The sequence below is a fragment of the Nerophis ophidion genome, linkage group LG21, assembly GCF_033978795.1.
Source record: "Nerophis ophidion isolate RoL-2023_Sa linkage group LG21, RoL_Noph_v1.0, whole genome shotgun sequence".
Lineage (NCBI taxonomy): Eukaryota > Metazoa > Chordata > Actinopteri > Syngnathiformes > Syngnathidae > Nerophis > Nerophis ophidion.
In genome coordinates, this window is record NC_084631.1 from 5,691,920 (window position 1) to 5,704,163 (window position 12,244).

The window sequence follows — 12,244 nt, forward strand, 5'->3', positions numbered from 1 at the left end:
AATTCCCCAGAAAAATTGCAGTCATGTTTAATATAAAGTGTGACTCACTCAATGGACAGTTGTGCGTTTGGTCCAGCTGGCCGGGGACGTTTTTTCCGATTTATTTGGGCAAGCACTCCATTTATGTCGAGTTGCACATTCTGCAGCGTCGAGTCATTTTCACCTCACTCTCTCATCTTCTATCTGCTCCAATGTCTCACTCTTCCTTCTAGAAGCAGTAGTTCATCCTCAGTATATTCAGGCTCAAAAAGATATGTAAATTTTTGTTTGTCCAAAAGTAGTCATCTTTGTTGTTTCTTACCGAATCTGCCATGATTGGAACAAACTCGCCTTGGTTTCCCGAAGTAGGCCACATAGTTGTTGCCAGAAGTCGGTAGTTCGCTGCTGTGGAAACGGAAATCAATGCTCTGAAAAAATCTGTCAAAATAAAGTAAATATTGAACATATTGTTATGAACATGTCTGCTACTACATCATATATAGACTTGCAGTGTGTATATAAAACGCTGATGGAAGTTTTTGAAGCGGTTTTGAAGTGGTTTTAAGGCTACAACGGTAACTCCCATTAGCCGCATCTTTAAAGCATTTTTTTTTTTTAAATCATCTTTAAAATCTCCACCTCCACCCCTCCCATAAAAAGACATATCCCACCCAGCAGACACAATACATTGATACACCGTTGATTATACATATAGTACAAGCCAAAAGTTTGGACATCATTTAATTCGTTTTTAACATTTTCATGACTATTTACATTGTAGATTGTCACTGAAGGCATCAAAACTATGAATGAACACATGTGGAGTTATGTACTTAAAAAAAAAAAGGTAGAAATAACTGAAAACATGTTTTATATTGTAGTTTCTTCAAAATAGCCACCTTTTGCGGTGAATGACTGCTGCTTTGCACACTCTTGGCATTCTCTCCATGAACTTCAAGAGGTAGTCACCGGAAAGGGTTTTCACTTCACAGGTGTGCTTGAAGCTCATCGAGAGAATGCCAAGAGTGTGCAGAGCAGTAATCAGAGCAAAGGGTGGCTATTTTGAAGAAATATAAAACATGTTTTCAGTTATATCACCTTTTTTTTGTTAAGTACATAACTCCACTTGTGTTCATTCCTAGTTTTGATCTACAACAGGGGTGTCAAACTCAAATACAGAGTGGGCCAAAATTTTAAACCGAACAAAGCAGTGGGCCACGGTTGAACAAATTAACCTTTTAGTTTTGCATTGAATCTATAACAAGTAAGGCTTACAGTATATAACTTTATAGTGACATGCAAAATCGAGTTTCAAATCCTAATAATAATTAAAAAATATCAATGGCATATCAAATAAAATTTAAGATAGCAGGGGCTGTATATTTTAGCGTCCCGGAAGAGTTAGTGCTGCAAGGGGTTGTGGGTATTTGTTCTGTTGTCTTTATGTTGTGTTACGGTGCGGATGTTCTCCCAAAATGTGTAATTCTTGTTCGGTGTGGGTTCACAGAGTGGCGCATATTTGTAACAGTGTTAAAGTTGTTTATACGGCCACCCTCAGTGTGACCTGTATGGCTGTTGACCAAGTATGACTTGCATTCACTTGTGTGTGTGTATAAGCCGCATATATTATGTGACTGGGCCGGCACGCTGTTTGTATGGAGGAAAAGCGGACGTGGCGACAGGTTGCAGTGCCTTTATATTGTTGCCCAGGGATGAAATTCGGGAGGGACACTGAACTTCGGGAATCTCCCGGGAAAATCGTGAGGGTTGACAAGTAAGAGTATTAGCGGTGAATGCGGTGTTACATCGGCGGGCCAGCTCTAATGTTCATTTGATATTGCCTCAAGGGCCAAGAGAAATTACACGGCGGGCCAGAGTTTGACACCCATGATCTACAATGTAAATAGTCATGAAATAAAGAAAAACACAAGAAGGTGTGTCCAAACTTTTGGCCTGTACTGTAGGTCTTTTAAAACTGACTTCAAAACAAAGTTGCAAAAGAGTTTTATTTGTAAATTGAAACCACATTGATGTCTAATGTTGGATCCACGTTGTTGGTTGGGAAATGACCAAATATCTATGGTGAAATCGTCACAACCCGACATTGAATAAACGTTGTCAAAAAGCATGTTGTTCCAACGTTAGGTTTGAGTTGCTCAACACCAGGACCTCATTCAGAAAGTTTTCAACGTTGTTTCAGTGTCTCGTGCCTGCTGGGATGTGTTGTTCTAGTCATGATTGTGAACGGTAGGCAAAATTCCAAAAGAAAAGTGCAGTTCCCCCTATCAATCAATCAATCAATGTTTATTTATATAGCCCCAAATCACAAATGTCTCAAAGGACTGCACAAATCATTACGACTACAACATCCTCGGAAGAACCCACAAAAGGGCAAGGAAAACTCACACCCAGTGGGCAGGGAGAATTCACATTCAGTGGGACGCCAGTGACAATGCTGACTATGAGAAACCTTGGAGAGGACCTCAGATGTGGGCAACCCCCCCCCCCCCTCTAGGGGACCGAAAGCAATGGATGTCGAGCGGGTCTAACATGATACTGTGAAAGTTCAATCCATAGTGGCTCCAAGACAGCAGCGAGAGTCCCGTCCACAGGAAACCATCTCAAGCGGATCAGCAGCGTAGAGATGTCCCCAACCGATACAGACGAGCGGTCCATCCTGGGTCCCGACGAGCGGTCCATCCTGGGTCTCGACTCTGGACAGCCAGTACTTCATCCATGGTCATCGGACCGGACCCCCCCCACAAGGGAGGGGGGGACATAGGAGAAAGAAAAGAAGCGGCAGATCAACTGGTCTAAAAAGGAGGTCTATTTAAATGCTAGAGTATACAGATGAGTTTTAAGGTGAGACTTAAATGCTTCTACTGAGGTAGCATCTCGAACTGTTACCGGGAGGGCATTCCAGAGTACTGGAGCCCGAACGGAAAACGCTCTATAGCCCGCAGACTTTTTTTGAGCTCTAGGAATCACTAATAAGCCGGAGTCTTTTGAAGGCAGATTTCTTGCCGGGACATATGGTACAATACAATCGGCAAGATAGGATGGATCTAGACCGTGTAGTATTTTATACGTAAGTAGTAAAACCTTAAAGTCACATCTTAAGTGCACACGAAGCCAGTGCAGGTGAGCCAGTACAGGTATATATGTATGTATATATGTATATAAAGGTATATACAGTACAGGTATATATGTATGTATATATGTATATAAAGGTATATACAGTACAGGTATATATGTATGTATATATGTATATAAAGGTATATACAGTACAGGTATATATGTATGTATATATGTATATAAAGGTATATACAGTACAGGTATATATGTATGTATATATGTATATAAAGGTATATACAGTACAGGCGTAATGTGATCAAACTTTCTTGTTCTTGTCAAAAGTCTAGCAGCCGCATTTTGTACCAACTGTAATCTTTTAATGCTAGACATGGGGAGACCCGAAAATAATACGTTACAGTAATCGAGACGAGACGTAACAAACGCATGGATAATGATCTCGGCGTCTTTAGTGGACAAAATGGAGCGAATTTTAACTGTTCATTTCATTTTGTTTCATACAAGGTGTCTGTCTGAGGCGCTTACGTAACGGCTCTTACTGCAACATGTTGACTTGAACTCCGTCTCATTCGATGGGACGGTTTAAGAATGTGTGTGTCTGTGTTTGTGTGTGTTCTTGTATTTCTACCCTTCCTGAGACATCAACAAGGAAAAGTACCTTCCATATGAGGAGCCGTAAACAAGTTAGGACATAAATCATGGTTCCAATATGGAAAACCATTGCATCTAATAGAGCAGAGTTTTTCAACCACTGTGAGACGCAGTCATGTGTGCCGTGGGAGATTATCTAATTTCACCTATTTGGGTTAAAAATATTTTTTGTAAACCTGTAAGGTGAGTGCAACTAAAAAAAGGCATTGAAGCTTAGGGAAGGCTATGAAGAACGAACCGGCTACAAAGTAAACAAAAACAGAATGCTGGACGACAGCAAAGACTTACTGTGGAGCAAAGATGGCGTCCACAAAGTACATCCGAACATGACATGATAATCAACAATGTCCCCACAAAGAAGGATAAAAACAATGAAATATTCTTAATTGCCAAAACAAAGTAGATGCGGGAAATATCGCTCAAAGGAAGACATGAAACTGCTGCCCAAAAAAGAGAAAAAGCCACCAAAATAGGAGCGCAAGACAACTAAAACACTACACAGGAAAACAGCAAAAAAATTCAAAATAAGTCAGGGTGTGATGTGACAGTACACCTACTTTGAGACAAGAGCTATATTGATGCATATTTGGTTATGCGTTAAAGTCATATCCAACAATTGCGACAACGACTTATTACTGTGAGTTTTGTTTTTGAATGATTTCTGCTGGCGGTGTGCCTCTGGATTTTTTCAACGCAAAAAATGTGCCTTGGCTCAAAAAAGGTTGAAAAACACTAATAGAGAATGTCTCATTTGCATCCTTGGTGGTGAAATTATCAAAATTAGGGTGGTCCCAAAAATAAGGGGATTTTTCAAATTGACCAGGGTTTCCCACACATTCGTTTATTTGTGGCGGCCGTATTAAATTCAGTTAAAAAAAAAATATATATTTTTTTTTCGGCTTTTGACTCGCTCGACCGCTCATAAGCAATGGGACTCTGTCTGTGAATGGAGCTTGTAGTTACATATTATACAAATATGTAATGTATATAAACATGTACCTAAAGTGTTGTAATTATATTCCACCTCCGCGACCTTCTTGGTCATCGCCCCCCCCCCCCACCGCCCAACCACACCACCAGAAATAGATGCCCGACCTGTGGGAAACACTGTTGACTGTGTGTTGGTTTTAAAAGTGCTCCCCCTCTGGTATGAAATAACAAGTGTGTATCAAAATTTGAAGTGCTCCCCCTCTGGTCAACATATGTAATAACTAGTGTGTGTAAGAAATGTAAATGCGCCCCCTTAGGCCAAAATTAATTTAAAAAATGAATATGTATGTAGAGATAAACAGTAATAACTTGAATTAAATAAGATTAAAAACAATTACAAACAAAAAAATGTGTCAACTTTTTCCTATAAAATTGGGAACAATTTCTCATATTATTTTTCCTATTTATTTGCATTCTAAGTCGTAAAATACAGCAAGTAAGAGGTGGCCCATAAAGCCCTCTGAAAAACATTCAAAAACCACCAACAATATTACATCTCATGACCTGAAAATTAACCAAGTTTTAGTGATATTGCTATTATAAGTGTTAATGGCAGATGGTAAATGGGTTACCGTATTTTCTTGAATTGCCGCCGGGGTGCTAATTAATTTAAAACCTATTCTCACTCCTGCGCTTACCAAAGGCATGCAATAAAAATTTGAGTGTGATGTAAGGATACCATCATGAAAAGCACATTTAATAATTATTACGGTCTTATCTTTACTTATAAATGAAGTCCATGCCAGCTCCTTTTGGTCAAAAGCATCGATAACTTGTTTATAGAAGTCTTCCTTATCTTTCTTCAGTTTTAAAAGTCTCTCTGTCTCGATGGAGATCTTCCTTTATTACTTCCTGCTTCAATTGAAAGACCAGTTCAGAAAAATGCTATCGGACCGCTGCTATCAGTTAGCTCGGCTCCTCAAGTGCGGGCGACGACAGAATTATCCTCGGACAACTCCCCCTCCCGTTCTGCTCCGTGGGTGATCTCTTTATCCCACCACTGCCACCATGAAGTGTTATTGTATAAATAATACACTGGGTATTTAACTGGAACATTATTTATTTCAGCCCAGTTGTTTACATAGCCAGCATAGGAGTGTTACATCGTAAAAGGTCCGTCGTGCACCACATCATATCCGTCCCCGCACATATCACGTCACTCATTGTCACTTCTTCTGCAGCCGAGTAGTCGCAAGAAGGATCACTAGCGCCCTCTACCACCAGGAGGCGGGAGTCATTTAATGACTCATATTTGACACACGCAGCTACGGTATTGTGACGGTCTCAAGCTGTCTTGCGGGTTCCCTGGACCACCAAGGAAGGACATGGTTTGAGAAATGTAAATGCGCCCCTTTAGGCCAAAATTAATTAAAAAAATTAATATGTATGTAGAGATAAACTGTAATAACTTGAATTGAATAAGATTAAAAAACAATTACAAACAAAAATTGCTCAGTCTTTTTCTCACAATGTGTCGACTTTTTCCTATAAAATTGGGAACAATTTCTCATATTTCTGTTTCTGTAATATTTTCTTTTTAAATTTTTTTATGTAAAAATATTTTTTAATGCAAAATGGTGACATTTGTTATATACAATTCTGACTTTTATCACATCTTTGCCAATTTTTTTTGTTGGTCTTGTAAAATACTGACATTTTTTGAGTGAAATTATGACTTTTGTCAAAATTTTGCAGAGTAAAATTCCGATTATTATTATATTGCCATAATGTTAAAGTTTTCTTATAAAATTGTGAATTTTGTCGAGTAACATTACGACTTTTCCTAAAACTGCCCAGAACGTAAAGCTTTTCTTGTAAAACTGCAACTGTTAGAGTAAACTTTTATTGTAATATTACGCAAATGTTCAGTTTTTCTTGTAAAATTTAGACTTTCCGTTGGGTAAAATTACGACTTTTATTATGATACTGCCCAAAATTTTACTGCCAAAAGTTTTTTCTTGTGAAATTCCAACTCATTTTTCACAACAAGCTTTTTTATATTTGCATATAGTATGTATATATTATGTTGTAAATACAAATCTTTCTATATGTAGAAAAGGTGGTCCTAAAGAGGTAGGCATTATTTGGAGGTCTCAAGAAGATAAAATACAAGAATGTGTTTTTGTGCGTGCATGTGTGTGTGTGTGTGTGTGTGTGTGTGTGTGTGTGTGTGTTCTTGTATACCCTTCTTGAGACATCAACAAGGAAAAGTACCTTCCATATGAGGACCGGTGAACAGGTTAAGACATAAATCATGGTCCCAGTACAGAAAACCATTGCATGTAATAGAGAGCCAAATACTAGAGTCTGTGAACATTGCTCCAAAGTCAGGATTTGTTGGTTGATTTAATGTGCATACAAAAGTAAACACTGACAGGTGCAAAGGCAGCAATGTATGATAAAACAAGACGGCAGTTAAAGAAGGACTTCACTATACATCCACGAAAAAACCCGCCAGGTGAACAGCTGGTTTTACGACTTCCGGTACTGAAGTTAAACAACCCGCGTCCCATATGTGACCATAGGATGAACAAATACACTACGCTACTAAGACTTTAGTGGCCATTAACAGTTAGCTTTTACAGCTGGGTTGCCCAAAGTGTGGCACAGGGGCCATTTGTGGTCCGTGACTCGTTCGTCATCGGCCTTAAGTACATTACAAAACACAAAAAATCGAGATCTAATTTGCACCCCCTGGTGGTGAAATCTATCAAAATGAGGGTGGTCCCAAAAAGGACGAATTTTTCAAATTGACTGTGTCGGTTTTAAAAGTGATCCCCTCTGGCCAACATATGAAATAACAAGTGTGTGTAAGAAAATGAAATGCGCCCGCTTTGGCCAATATTAATTAAAAAATATGTATATAGAGACATACTGTAATAAATTGAAGTAAAAAATGAATATTAAAAAACAATTACAAACACCAAAATAACTAAAAGCTTATCTTTTTTATATTTGCGTAATATGTATATATTATTAATGTTGTAAATACAAATCTTTATATATCTCGAAAGGGTGGTCCTAAAGAGGTAGGCATTTTTTGGAGGTCTCAAGAAGGTAACATATACAGGAGTGTGTTCTTGTATTTCTTCACTTCTTGAGACATCAACAAGGAAAAGTACCTTCCATACGAGGAGCGGTGACCAAGTCAGGACATAACTCATGGTCCCAATACAGAAAACCATTGCATCTAATAGAGAATGTCTCATTTGCACCCCTGGTGGTGAAATCTATCAAAATTAGGGTGGACTTAAAAAATGAGGGATTTTTCAAATTGACTGTGTGTCGCTTTTAAAAGTGCTCCCCCTCTGTTCAACATATGAAATAAGTGTGTGTAAAAATTTGAAGTGCTCCCCCTCTGGCCAACGTATGTAATAACAAGTGGGTGTAAGAAATCGAAATACACCTCCTTTTGCCAAAATGTATAAAAAAGTATAAAACAAAATTGTACATAGAAACATACTGTAATAACGAAGTAAATAATGAAGATTAAAAACCAATTACAAACAAAAAATTAAAAAATTGTTACTAACAGATTACCTTTTTGATATTCGCATAGTGTGTATATATTATTAATGTTGTAAATACAAATATTTATATATCTATAAAGGGTGGTCCTAATGAGGTAGGCATTTTTTGGCGGACTTAAGAAGGTAACAAATATAAGAATGTGTGTGAGTGTTTCTTCTTGTATTTCTAACCTTATTGAGACAACAAGGAAAAGTACCATCCGTATGACGACAGGTGAACAAGTCAGGACATAAATCATGGTCTCAATACGGAAAACCATTGCATCTAATAGAGAATGTCTCATTTGCACCCCTGGTGGTGAAATCTGTCAAAATTAGGGTGGACCCAAATATGAGGGATTTGTAAAAATGGACTGTCTGTTTTAAAAGTGCTCGCTGTCTGGTTAACATATGAAATAACAAGTGTGTAAGAAATTGAAATGCGCCGCCTCTGGCCAACGTATGGAATAACAAGTGGGTGTAAGAAATTGAAATGCGCCCATTTTGGTCAAAATTTATTTAAAAAAAATATATATATATACGTATATATGTATGTAGAGACATACTGTAATAACTTGAAGTAAATAATGTAGAGTAAAAAACAATTAGAAACAAAAATTTTAAAAATAAATTACTAACAGCTTACCTTTTTGATATTTGCATAGTATGTATATATTATTAATGTTTTAAATACAAACCTTTATAAATCTAGAAAGGATGGTCCTAAAGAGGTAGGCATTTTTCGGAGGTCTCAATAAAGTAACAAATACAAGTGTCTGTGTGTGTGTGTGTGTGTGTGTGTGTGTGTGTCAGAGGTGGGTAGTAACACGCTACATTTACTCCGTTACATCTACTTGAGTAACTTTTGGGATAAATTGTACTTTTAAGAGTAGTTTTAATGCAACATACTTTTACTTGAGTATATTTATAGAGAAGAAACGCTACTTTTACGCCGCTCCATTTATCTACATTGAGCTCGCTACTCGCTACTGATTTTTATCGATCTGTTAATGCACGCTTTGTTTGTTTTGGTTCGTCAGACAGACCTTCGAAGTAGGATCTATCACATGCCTGCCTTTCACCAATCAAATGCTGTCACTGGTGACGTTTGACTCCGTTTCACCAATCAAATGCAGTCACTGGTGACGTTTGACGCCGTTTCACCATTCAAATGCAGTCACTGGTGACGTTTGACTCCGTTTCACCAATCAAATGCAGTCACTGGTGACGTTTGACTCCGTTTCACCAATCAAATGCAGTCACTGGTGACGTTTGACTCCGTTTCACCAATCAAATGCAGTCACTGGTGAGGTTTGACTCCGTTTCACCATTCAAATGCAGTCACTGGTGACGTTTGACTCCGTTTCACCAATCAAATGCAGTCACTGGTGACGTTTGACTCCGTTTCACCAATCAAATGCAGTCACTGGTGACGTTTGACTCCGTTTCACCAATCCAATGCAGTCACTGGTGACGTTTGACTCCGTTTCACCAATCCAATGCAGTCACTGGTGACGTTTGACTCCGTTTCACCAATCCAATGCAGTCACTGGTGACGTTTGACTCCGTTTCACCAATCAAATGCAGTCACTGGTGACGTTTGACTCCGTTTCACCAATCAAATGCAGTCACTGGTGACGTTTGACTCCGTTTCACCAATCCAATGCAGTCACTGGTGACGTTTGACTCCGTTTCACCAATCAAATGCAGTCACTGGTGACGTTTGACTCAGTTTCACCAATCCAATGCAGTCACTGGTGACGTTTGACTCCGTTTCACCATTCAAATGCAGTCACTGGTGACGTTTGACTCCGTTTCACCATTCAAATGCAGTCACTGGTGACGTTTGACTCCGTTTCACCAATCCAATGCAGTCACTGGTGACGTTTGACTCCGTTTCACCAATCAAACAGAGCCAAGCGGTCACAAGATTAACTGCACACTTTTTTTAAATAAACCTTTATTTATAAATTTCAACTTTTACAAACAGTTGAAAATAATAATCAAAGTACAAAAACATCACAAAACAGTATAAAAACTGTACAAAACACCGCCAGAGGGTTGTCAATTCAAAGTAACTAAAATAGAATGCAAAAAATATATATATATATAAAATAAACAAAGTGCAAATCCATAGGCTCACTCAATCTCAGTAAATAACTTAAATTTGGAAAACAGCATCATCGTTTTCACAGCTTTTTGGTTGTTAGAGGTAGAGTGTTTTGATGTAGAGTTCTAAATCTTTTTTAAAGGCACAAAAATCAGGTCGGTTATTGAGAAACTTACATTTATGAATATAAAACTTAACCAATAGTATAATGAGTTTGCAAAGGTAAAATTAATTAAAAAAATGTTTTTCAATACAGTGTAAAACCAAGTATATATTATTTAAAGATCTACTGAAAGCCACTACTAGCGACCACGCAGTCTGATAGTTTATATATCTATGATGAAATATTAACATTGCAACACATGCCAATACGGCCGCTTTAGTTTACTAAATTGCAATTTTAAATTTCCCGCGAAGTGTTGTGTTGAAAAAGGCTCAGTATGATGACGTGTGCGTTTGATGTCTCGGGTTGTAGCGGACATTGTTTTCCAGCCCGATCCAAGCTATAAGTAGTCTGCTTTAATCGCATAATTCCACAGTATTCTGGACGTCTGTGTTGCTGAATCTTTTGCAATTTGTTCAATTAATAATGGAGACGTCCAAGTAGAAAGATGGAGGTGGGAAGCTTTTAGCCTTTAGCCACACAAACACAGCCGGTGTTTCCTTTTTTTAAATTCCAGAAGTTGAAGCTTTACTATGGATCAGAGCGGTCAAGCGAACATGGATCCCAACCACGTCAACCGGCAGTTTTCGGTGAGAAAATTGTGGTAATAAGTCGGCTCTTACCGGAGACATCAGCGGAGCTGCGTGACTTCCCTCAGAGACACTCGCGGTCAACACACCCGTGGCCACACCCCTCCGACTTTCAGGTACTATTTAATCTCACTAAAACACTAGCAACACAATAGAAAGATAAGGGATTTTCCAGAATTATCCCTAGTAAATGTGTCAAATAACATCTGAATCGCTCCCACTGCAATCGCCTTTTTTTTTTCCGTAGTCCTTCACTTTAAATTTCCTCATCCACGAATCTTTCATCTTCGCTCAAATTAATGGGGAAATTGTCGCTTTCTCGGTCCGAATAGCTCTTGCTGCTGGAGGCTATGATTGTAAACAATGTGCGGATGTGAGGAGCTCCACAACCAGTGACGTCATCGTCTGCTACTTCCGGTACAGGCAAGGCTTTTTTTATTAGCGACCAAAAGTTGCAAACTTTATCGTGGATGTTCTCTACTAAATCCTTTCAGCAAAAATATGGCAATATCGCGAAATGATCAAGTATGACACATAGAATGGACCTGCTATCCCCGTTTGAATAAGAAAATCTCATTTCATTAGGCCTTTAATATATATTATTGTTTTAGTTGCTGAAGAGATATTCCTGGCTCCGAATTTGTTCATTGCTATTTTTATGTTTTTGTGCATTACTTGTTGCCGGCATCATTAAATGAACAAGTTACGCATCAGTTACTCAGTACTTGAGTAGTTTTTTCACAACATACTTTTTACTCGGTTGGTAGAGTGGCCGTGCCAGCAACTTGAGGGTTGCAGGTTCGATTCCCTAGTCACTGCCGTTGTGTCCTTGGGCAAGACACTTTACCCACCTGCTCCCAGTGACACCCACACTGGTTTAAATGTCACTTAGATATTGGGTTTCACTATGTAAAGCGCTTTGAGTCACTAGAGAAAAGCGCTATATAAATATAATTCACTTCACTTCACTTCCCTCAGAGACACTCGCGGTCAACACACCCGTGGCCAAACCCCTCCGACTTTCAGGTACTATTTAATCTCACTAAAACACTAGCAACACAATAGAAAGATAAGGGATTTTCCAGAATTATCCCTAGTAAATGTGTCAAATAACATCTGAATCGCTCCCAATGCAATCGCCTTTTTTTTTTTTCCTAGT

General features: G+C 38.5%; 1 protein-coding gene and 1 long non-coding RNA gene across 4 annotated transcripts in view; one reads left to right on the top strand and one right to left on the bottom strand.

Annotated features, from left to right (window-relative positions):
• LOC133539621 (histone-lysine N-methyltransferase ASH1L-like) overlaps nt 1-12,244 on the top strand; it is a 155,245-nt gene that overhangs the window by 24,888 nt on the left and 118,113 nt on the right. The window lies entirely within an intron of this gene.
• LOC133539622 (uncharacterized) overlaps nt 1-12,244 on the bottom strand; it is a 154,487-nt gene that overhangs the window by 17,119 nt on the left and 125,124 nt on the right. The window contains exons 9-10 of the long non-coding RNA XR_009803451.1: nt 302-417; nt 49-208 (exon numbers count right to left, since the gene is read on the bottom strand). This is a non-coding gene — a long non-coding RNA (uncharacterized LOC133539622). The remainder of the gene's footprint in view (nt 1-48; nt 209-301; nt 418-12,244) is intronic.